Genomic DNA, 11,359 nt, shown 5'->3' with positions numbered 1-11,359 from the left:
ACTGAGCGTATCTGTAAAAATTGGCCGATTTTACCATACCGTGTCTGGTTTTAGCTCATATAAAAGCGTCCGTGGTGTTTCCCGAAAAATTTTCGAGGCGGAAATGTAAAGACAAATGTGTCATGAGTAACTGACAACAAATTGACTTCAAAGTAATGAAGTTTGATTTTTACGGATATACAGGGCCAAAATCATACATATTTGGCTTTAGTTCTTTGTATGAGAATAGTCACAGTGAGTAATATGCTACCACAAATCAAAGTCAGCTTGCCCAAGAACGAGTTGTCATGAAATATTCTACACGCCAAATATGATTCGTTTACAGTTAATTGATTGAAATGATAAATCAGTAAAAAAAAATATCACAAATTTTTCAAAATACATTTCATTTAACAATTTAAGGAACCGGAAATCAAAATTACCTGAGTAACAAGGAAGTGTTGAAAAATAGGAGAGGGAACATTTTTGGCAGAAAGTAGTGTCCCTATTAAAGAAGCAATATTACGATTACTAAATGCAGAGGATGGTGTTTTTCAGTTTTCTAAGTGTTAAGAGACAATGTATTTGAAATAATAAAAGTAATAATTTTTTTTTCGAAAATAATTAAACCCAATATTTCTTCTAAGCAATATTATTATGAACAAGAAGGGTTGTTTTTATGTATTTTATACTCATACGCAAATAGTTTTATATTTGCTTTAAAAAAAACGGCAAAGACAAAGTTATTCGTATAGGCATGTATGTATCATAAAAAAACTATAATAGAAAACATTAAACAAATCTCCTCGGGAGTACATGCTCTTAGCAGCATATAAATGGGTTTTATTTTTTTAATTTTTGTTTTATGAAAATAGAAATTCGTCTCGTTAGTGCTAAATATGAATATGAGTTCAATTGATAATTCATCATTCATGTATGGATTTAAAAAGGCATGTTCATGATTTTTGTCTATTATTTTCTCTTTGTTTAGTAAACAAAGTTCTTGTTTACAATTTAAATGTTGATAAGTAAATACTAGGTTTAGACCCAAACTGAGTGTTGCAAACGTTAGGAAATGTTTATTTACGAATAAGCAGATAGAACAAAAATTAGCTTGAAGAAGGTATTACCGTATATTTGAAGCAATTGAAGAACAAAAATGGCACGAGCATTGTTTACATAACACAAAGTTGTAAGCTCTATATCTTTCTTTTAACTTTACGACTGACACTAGAATTTTTAGATTTTTAAAAATGCATTACTAGAGCATTCCATTCGAAATAATAAAAATTAAGAGAAAAAAAATAAAGCGACCAAAATCGTGACCATGCCCTTTAATTGAGTTTTATGTTTGTCGTTAAAAACTTTTGAGATGAGAATGGGTGATGATAACGTGATGATAGGGTTGACTAGGGTTTATTGTCACTGAATATACAAGTTTAACCTAATTTGGCAGTTGCAATTTTTTTGGTTTCATTTTGATATTTTAAGAATGAATAGCGAGATTTTAATCTTTGATTTTTATTTATAAGCAAACAAAGCTTATGTTGTGGATTTGTTTAGTAATATATATTAAGAAGAAAATATCTATTACGTATTGTATATCTTTATCGAAAAATGGAGAATAAAAATATATATTTTATGTTTCTTATTAAGAATCAAATAATATATATATATATATATATATATATATATATATACATGTATATATATATATATATATATATATATATATATATATATATATATATATATATATCTTTTCAGCATCTTTTCGAAATTAAAATAAATAGTTGAAGATAAGTATATTCTTTTTTCTCTCTCCGTATATCTTATGCCAAGTAGGACATTGCAATCCATCGACTTTATACAATGCATTATAATGTATATTAAGTTATCTCTACAATAACAGTATAAAAGGTAGATTAAGGGCGACACAGGTATCAGTATAAGCTTGACATGTTGAGCATATTAATACATTTTATTTTATAATAAATTGTTTTAAAATGTGTCCGTTATCCTTGTATCTTGCATTCCATTTACTATCTCAGACGAACGTTCAGGCGTCAAGCCTGGTGTCATGCTGTTAAACCCTTGTATCTGTGTCCTCAAGGTGGTCCCGTACTGAACAAATAGTGCTTGTTTGTGGAATCCAGGGTAGTGGGTTAAGATTCATTTTAATCTTCTGGGTCGGCGATAAAACTTCTTGATATTTGTTTGGAAAATCGATCAATCCCAAAATAATGTTTGTGTGACAAACAAAGTCGCTATAATTTTAAAAGGATGTGTTTTTCTTGAAGATTTTTATAAAAGAACAGTTAAATATACATGTATGACTGAACTAGTATAATGCAAATTACTAAAAACGTATCACATTTGGCTGTGTATTCTGTTAAGCGTTTGTGGCGGAATGCAGTTTCCGTTAAATCAAGTACATCGCTTAATGTCATTTTAATTTGTATAGTAATAGTTACATTCAGTAATACACCAACATGTTCAAAACACGAGTGTCGGTCAAATGATATACACACCAAATATAGTACGTTTACAGTGAATTAATTGAAATTATAAATCCGTAAAATAATGAAAATCTTATCAATTTTTTAATATACATTTAATTAAACAATGTAATGAAAAGGGGTATCAAAATTACCAGAGTAACAAGCAAGTGTTGGAAAAAGGAGAGGGACCATTTTGTCTGAAAGTAGTGTCCCTATTGGAGAAGCATTATTACGAATACTTGATGCTTATTATGACTTCTTAATTTCTGTTTTGTGAAAGTGGAAATTCGTCTCGTTAGTGTTAAAAATGAATACGGATTCTATTGAAAATTCATCCTAAATGTATGTAATTGAAGAGGCATAGTAACGGGTTTTGTCTAAAATTATTTTTTGACTGTATTGTTTGCAATGCATCCGTAAGACATTCATAATTGTCAACCGAAATTTAATCGCCCGTGGTCGAGTTAGTTCTAGTTTACAACTTAAATGTTGATAAGTAAATACAAGGTGTAGACCTAAAATGAATATGGCAAACGTTAGGAAATGTTTATTTATGCTTAACACGAATTAGCAGATAGAACAAAAATTAACTTAAAGATAGTATTACCAGTACATTGAACCTATGACAAAAAACATGACACGAACCTTGTTTACATAACACAAATTTGTAAGCTCTTTATCTTGCTTTTAACTCTACGACTGACACTAGAATTTTTAGATTTTTAGAAATGCATTACTAGTGCATTTCATTCTAAACAATAAAAATTGAGAGAAAAAAAATAAACCGACCAAAATCGAGACCATGCCCCTAAAGTTAAAGTTTATTGTTTGTCGTTGAAGACTTTTAAGATGAGAACAGGTGATTATTACGCGATTAAAAGGGCTGACTTTGGTGTATCGTCACTGAATGTACAAGTTAAACCTAATTTGGCTGTTGTAATTTTTTTTCGTTTCATTTGATATTTTAGTTTATTAATTTCACGTGTATTTAATCATTTTTTGGCCAAGATTTGCTATAAGATAAGTTAAAAATACACAAAACAAGATTAAAACAAGTTTCTAATTTAGTTCTCGTTTATTTATATAGCTAATTTTATCCCAAGGGTATGCGATGAGGTGGTTACCAAATGGAAAGAGAAGGAGAGGAAGACCAAAAGAGACATAGAGAAGATCAGAGGATAAGGAAATGGGTGATAAGAACAGGACATGCAGACCAACTGGAAAGAGAAGGAGGAGAGGAAAACCAACAGAGACATAGAGAAGATCAGTGGATAAGGAAATGGATGAGAAGAAGAAGACATGCAGACCAACTGGAAAGAGAAAGAGAGGAAGACCAAAATAGACCTGATCTGTGGATAAAGAAATGAAGGACAACAACTGGACATGGAGACAGGTTCAGAGATGGCCACTGGACAGACCCACATTGGGATTCCTGGTAACGGCTGTATGTGCTAACCAGCGCGAAGATAACTATGTTGGTAATTAAGTATAGAGCAACCAAAAATATCTTTGCACGTCGACAATTGTGTGAATTATGCTTTCTTCCCATCATCGTTATGAGTTTTACATATAGTTATGACAAAATTAATCAATTCTCATTTTTGCCAGTGGGTATATTGAGTATAATTTATTTTTTTATATATGGACGTTTCAGCCAGTGTTGTTATCATTTCTACGAAATTAACACTATATATTAAAAACATGCCTCTAAACTACTTAAAATGTTCTGCCACGAAAACAATGTAAAATACAACAAAACAGACTTTTTATAGACAAAATAAAATCAATTTAGTATGAAGTATATCATGGGTTCTACAACTAAGTATTACTCAGAAAAAAATCTTTAAAAAATTCAGTTGCGTATAAGATGATTATCAGTTCAAATGCAATCGGGATAATTGTCAAAGTATTCCCAAAATAAATATAATCTCCTATGTGGTATTATTGGAGTAGGCATACTTAAATGTTTTCTTCCAACAGCATCAATTTCATAAGAGTCACTCTGTTCTTGTACCTCTGTGTGTATATGTAAGGCATGATAGAACTTCGATATAACTGACATATGATTTAAGTGGATAAAACCACAAAATTTAAGTGCGCTCCTTAACTTGACGTTTAATCAGAATGAAAAAAAAAATCAACTGATGATAAAGAAAAACCATCTAATGCATGTTATAGACCTTTCATTGTAGTGTAATTTTTCGCTTTCAAAAAAGTAGGTCAATGACCTAAATTTTACACTACAATTGAAATTTTCTTCCTTTTAAAAATATTACAATTAATAAAACACTTTTAAAAACAAAATACAGTTTATGAATGGTAGTGGCACTAAATAGGTACAAAGGGTTTAGATTTAAGCAACAATTTTTCATATAAAATGCCAGTCTGAATTTCCTCTATCAGTTTTGAAACCCCTATCAATGTTAATTTAACCATTTTTTAGCCACTATATAAGAGCTATCAAGACATTTATTTGTAGGAAAGAGCATCTACGAATGATCTTTATTTAGAACAGTTTGATGTTGCTAGGATACATATTTTCAGATCCTTGATTTGATTGGTTAATTTAGATATTGAATCTCGAATTTCGAATCTTGAATCTCTTATTTCGAATCTCGTATTTTGAATCTCGAATCTCGAATGATCCTTCTCGGCTTTCGTACAATAATTATCCATTTCATAAATAATTTTTTTCGTTTAGAACTAATTTTACTAATTACATTGAACTTTATAACAATCCGAAATTGAGAACCCAAACCATGAGTAAACAACACCCTTAAGGAAAAACATTCTTTCCCTCTTCTCAAATACGTTTAGAATAAATTTGTTTCAGTCAAACTGACTCTACTTTTTGCAGCAGATTGAAAAAAAAATATTATACAGACATTCGTCGTAATGCCATATATCAGGGTTTTTTTCCGCGTCATGTTTTTTTTTTCCGCGAATCAAAACCTAGAACAGTATATAAAATTTACGCAAATCAAATTTTCACAATTTCAAAGTTATCATGAAAATCTAATTCACGATTGTTTAAACTTGTTATGTAAGAGAGAAAAAAGCATTTACACGAACATCTTAATGTGGAATACTTACCATTAATTATTTTCAGAGACGCAAATTGTCATATAGTTCAATTGACCACATACCGTTACATACTAATAGCTCAAGTATAGACATCGGATTACGCAAGAAAAGTGACCGTTTGAATAAATCCAAATCATATATGTTTACCTTCTCGGTATTTTGTTGCGAAGTATAGATGAATAGCTGAAAAAAAAAACATATTCCGATGTTCTTTTTTCATCTAGTCATCTAATATCAAGTAGTACATTGCATCGCATCGACTTTATACAATTGTAAAAAAAAATCTAAGAGCAATTATGTAGGTAAAAAAAAGTGTAAGTATTCTCCAAAGTGAAAGTTAACAAAAGTTTTACATTTTCTTTCAGCATATAACATTACACTAGCTGTAAGATATGGTTATCATGAGCGTATTACACTGAAAATCAATAATTGTAAGGTTTAAAATACGCATTGTTAAATTTTGGTGTTCATTATTGGAAACTGAGAAATGTATAATGAAAAGTATTTAACAAGATATGTCTGAAAACTCCTTGTGTGAAATATAACTGGCTACTTAATGTAAAAATTTTGCTATTTTCATTGGAATTTGGTTAAGTTTGGTATTGTCAAAATGTTACAAACAACTTATTGTTCTTAGATATTTTTAAACAAAGACCACAAGATTGTTTTGAGCAAGATTGTAATGCATTTTTTTCAACATTATCAAAATGTGCTTTGTATAGATATTTAACAAACAAGTTGTGTCTACAATCCTATTTATTAAAACCAATTTCAGTCAAGTATATTAATTCAATTACAAGATGCAGATTTAGTGCGCATTCATTAATGATAGAGAAGGGAAGATTTCCTCTGTTACCTAAAGAGCAAAGATTTTGTATTTTTTGTCTTCTGGATGTTAAAGATGAGTATCACTTTATTTTTCAATGTTCGATGTACTATGCATATAGAAAACTGTGCATCAAAAATACTATTTGTATAAACCAAGTATGTATAAATTATTACAATTATTGTCAACTGAAAATACTACTAAGTTACTTAGGACAACATCTTCCGAGAGTAGAAACACTCAGGAATTTGTTGGTAATAGATAAATAATCAATATTTTGATGCATTCAATTAGTATATTGCTACATGTTATGTCTTACATTGTGTATATATCATGTATTCTTTGTATCTGATGAGCCATTTGGCTTAAAGATAAAATAAACTGAAGGTACATCTCAACACAATTTTTGTTTCTCTTGAATATCATGCAAGATTAAATAGGGTTCTCTGCCATCTTTTAATACCACACTCAGCAACGTTGGAGAAATTACCAGAAATTAATAAACTTTTGCAGACAACATGTAGCTGGATGTTTAGTTTCACATTTACCTTTCCACAAGAGACAAATCCATTTTTAATATACTTGATTTATAAGTATTGCTCAAGAGTTATTCCTCTTGTATTTACAAGTGTCCGTAGTATAACATTGAAGACATGGCTAATTCTGGTTAACATATTTAGTACATACGTTTCTATGTCTAGTAGAATAAGGTTGTATTGGTACATTTGAAAACATAACATGTTATAAACATTAAGATGTAGTTTATTTAATTAAATGCTTTGTAATTTGAATAATCTTATTTTTTTTCTTTGTCCTCAACTTAATCTAGTCACAAAATCATCCACGTATTCTCTCATTAACTGTGTAGTTATCCTTAAAAAATGCCATATTAACAAGGTTAGTTCCAATTCATTGGCAAATACAGTCATCCTTCAAATCGTGAACTCTTATTTTGCTAATCATTAAATTGATTTTGTTTTATTTAAGACAATAGTAATAACACGTTTTGCCTTTAGAGGGTGACCTTTTAATAGTTTAATACCTATGGGTATTCAACCGTTTTCTATAAGTGTATGATCTACTACCATCGCATGTGATTTTTTTAATTGATTCTATTCAGGGTTAAATGGTTTAATCATTAAGTGCGATAATTAACGCTAATTAGCGTACCAAAATATGGAATTTTCCCATTAGGTGATTCAAAGAGACTCCATAGAAATGGTGACTGTAAAATTAAACGAAATTTTTTTCTAGTTTCTCTAAAGTTCAAACTGGTATTTTTTTGTTGTTTTATTTAATACGTTGTAGAATACAAAACACCCTTTTTCGTGTTTAACGGTTGGTTTGCTCAAAACAGGAATTTCAAAACCCGCTTGTCATTTTATTTTGGTTTTAACATCATGATATTGACTTGTTTTCATTAAAAAAATGGTTTTAGAATTTAAATATTATTTATACTATAGTTTAATGAGATTGATTTCGTTAAAGACAAACGAAACAAATAAAAATGCTCTACATGATATAAAAAAAACAATAGGTTGTGTATGTACATTTTTGTTAATTAATTTGAAAATAATATAGGCGTTATATATATTTCCAAGTCTTCAAGCCAATAGAATGTCTTGTCGACAAAGAAACATTTTGATTTGCAATTTGCATACACGATAAATGTAAATTACAAGACTGAATATCGCAAGTGTCAATGTACAGTGAAGAATTTTCATTTTTCCATGAGGTAGCTAGCATTGCAGAGAACAGAATGCATAATCCGCATAATCAAGTCATCGTATTTGTCATAAAAGTTTCTGTCCATATATCTAAATCATTACAATATCTAAATCATACCTAGGCTTTTGTTTATCATTAGTTATATATAACGCTTAATGAGACTGACATTACCGACATTCAACACGATATCTATGCTACAGAGAAAGAAGATATCTATTTATTAATAGGTGGAATGTTACCTTATATTCACTGACGTTTGATGACAGCTCCTGTGGTACATGTAAATTCTACTAGAGAACGTTTTAATACAGGCAAAGTTATATACAACTTTATAACATAAAACCACATAAAAAAATGTCAGTTTCCTTATAGATAGTTTGTTTAAAATTCATATTTAGTAAATTAACAATAGAATTTAAAGCAGTATGAATGTATATATCATAGAGGTAATATCGTTTTGAAACCGGATCTTTTGTATTTTTGTTTTGTCTCGTTTCAGATTATTAACATCCGGTTTTACATTCCTGTATTTATGTTCTGTTCAATTGTTCAGGCACGTAGCATCGGAGGGGGGCACACCTTTTCTAGCAGCAACTTATTTGCATAAAATAATATATACAAAAATAAACTAATATGTAGTTGGCCCCTCTATGTTTTAGGGAGCATGTAAAAAATTGAAATTAAAAAAGGAATTGTGAGTGAAATTAAAATTAAATATATACTACGCCACCACCCCCCTGCCAACGGATTAGGTTTTTGATGATTTTAAAGATTTTTTTTTAATGAGTATGCCCGCCTTTCAAAAACGATTTTACGTGCCTGTTGTTTGCCTGCTATATAACGGATATGAACTTATTAAAGAATATATATTATGCTGCTGCTGTCCGGATACTGTGTATAACACTACGATTCTGCATTGTATGGTTCTGTCTCCTGGTGTGTAACCAAGCTGTCAGAGATGACGTCATCGCAATTAGAGCGCTGGAAGTTCAAGTTCTACGTAATAAGCTTATCCAACCCCCAACCTACACGAAGAATATTAATGAATATGCTTTTTAAAAGACCAATGATTTGTACGAATGGAAACATGGAAAGCAGAATCAAAATACATTATTATGTTTACTTCCTAAAACGAAGAGAACTGACAGTTGTTTATTATGTTTTTGAACGGAATACTTTAATGAGTCGGCATAGTATATGTACTATATTCGGGTTTAATAATTTTTTTAATTAAAAATCAAATTGCAAAATCAATTATAAATACTGCTTGCTTTTTATTTCATTTGAAGATTAAATAAAATATTTGACAACAAATGCACTGTGTTATGAAGCTGTGTTAGTTACAGTATATATCCACATCTACCGGACAATGTCCCTGCTTATACATAGCGACCGCCTTGGTGCAATATCCCGCCACAAAGAACACATTAAATGAATTAAAACGATAGAAGTGCCCTTTTTGGTATTTCACGGAATTTCTTTTATGTAGAAAATTTACAGTTTTAGCTGTGAAAAATGTTCATGGGTTCATTATCTATCCGACTTGGCTTTCTTATCTCACTTTCCATATTTTCCTGTTTCCAAAGAAGATGAACAACAAAGAAAGAACTACTGGTGTAATTTTCTGTAATTTATTTTATTTTTATTTTTTATATAAAACGTATCACAAACCCTTTGACATAGTTAAAATAGAAAATGATGGATGAACATTGTGTTGATATTTTTTTCATTTGCTTTCAAAGTATATCATTATCATACAAAAGGTTCTAATAAAAATAAAACATTTACCAAAACAGAAAGCAGGATTGACAATGCGTTTGTGGCATTATTCTTAAGATAACAATAAATTGATATACGAGAAATTCGTATCAATGTAAACCACTATTGACGTCGTTAATATTTTGTTAATGCACAAAAGCATCCTGTGTTGTATGGGGCACTCAATGTCATGTTAAAGAGCAATGTGTTGATTGTATTTCGATTAAATCTGTGTAATTGCTCTATGTAACGTAGCTTCTAATGTTTAGTATCCTATAACTATTACATGTCTCGTATGTTAAGTTAAACGCTAATTTATTACAAATGAGCATCAAATGAATTCATTAATATAGATAGACATGTACATATTACAATCACGTTTGTAAACGCAGTTGGCTTTTCAAAATAGTGCTTCAAATGACCCCTTACGTAATTACTTGGTTCGGAAAGGGAAAACAAGCAACATTATGCATTCAGAGAGTTTTGTAACAAACATTGTGAACAGTTTTGACGGCGACAGTTTGATTGTAGCTAACAGAAATCCATTGCATAAATCCGCATTTGATATACAAAAGAGCATCGTTTTAAGAGAGCGGATCTTCAAGTGTTCTTTGATGTCCACCACGATACAGTTAAGATGTACTTCTCCCTGTATATGACAGAAATAAAGATCATTCTAATATTGTATGTATATCAGCTTTTTCCTGACGGGTAGAGCATGGACATGGAGCAAACAAATAGATTTGAACTGAATTGAATTAAACTGAATTGAATTATCAAGTGATTAACAATTACAGGTAAACATTAAAAAGGGATAATCACTGTCATAAAGTGACGAGCAATTACTAATTGGGATAGATTATAGTTTTTTTTCTTTATTCGATAGAACAACACGAGTTGTAAAAATAAAACCATTTTTTATGCTATATTCCAGAATTTGAAAATATATTATGTATTTGTTTATTGTTTGCTTACCAACTCTACATGGCTGGTTTCCTAAGAAAGTTCTTCCTTCGTTTGTGGCCAAATCACTCCCTAGGTCTGCACGGTGAACAGACTGTGAGGCAACGGAGAATCGACAAATAAGTAGACACGTCAAACATTAATCTGAAGTCATAGGATTTTAAGGAAGACAGTTGAGACTTGTAAATGTTTAATCAGCCAAATCGCACTAGCAACGAAAAAAGTTCTTGTGAAAGGTAAATACGTTTCAAAACAATGGTTTTATGTTATCTCTACATTTACAGTATAGAAGGTAGATTTCGAGTTATTTGTTAAGAGGGGCACGCCTTATCATTACATCCATACAACAACATGCATTTGAATATTTTTGTAATGCACAAAATACAAACTTATGATAACTGATTGAAAACATATGATTATAAATGATAAAAAACACAATTACATTCATTGTTAACCAAAAAGATTTTGCATAAATCGCCTGAAAACGTTAGAAGTATTGTTTACAACACGAGTTAGGTGG

Source organism: Crassostrea angulata, chromosome 2 (genome assembly GCF_025612915.1).
Source record: "Crassostrea angulata isolate pt1a10 chromosome 2, ASM2561291v2, whole genome shotgun sequence".
NCBI lineage: Eukaryota > Metazoa > Mollusca > Bivalvia > Ostreida > Ostreidae > Magallana > Magallana angulata.
Note: the sequence above shows the minus strand (reverse complement) of the source record.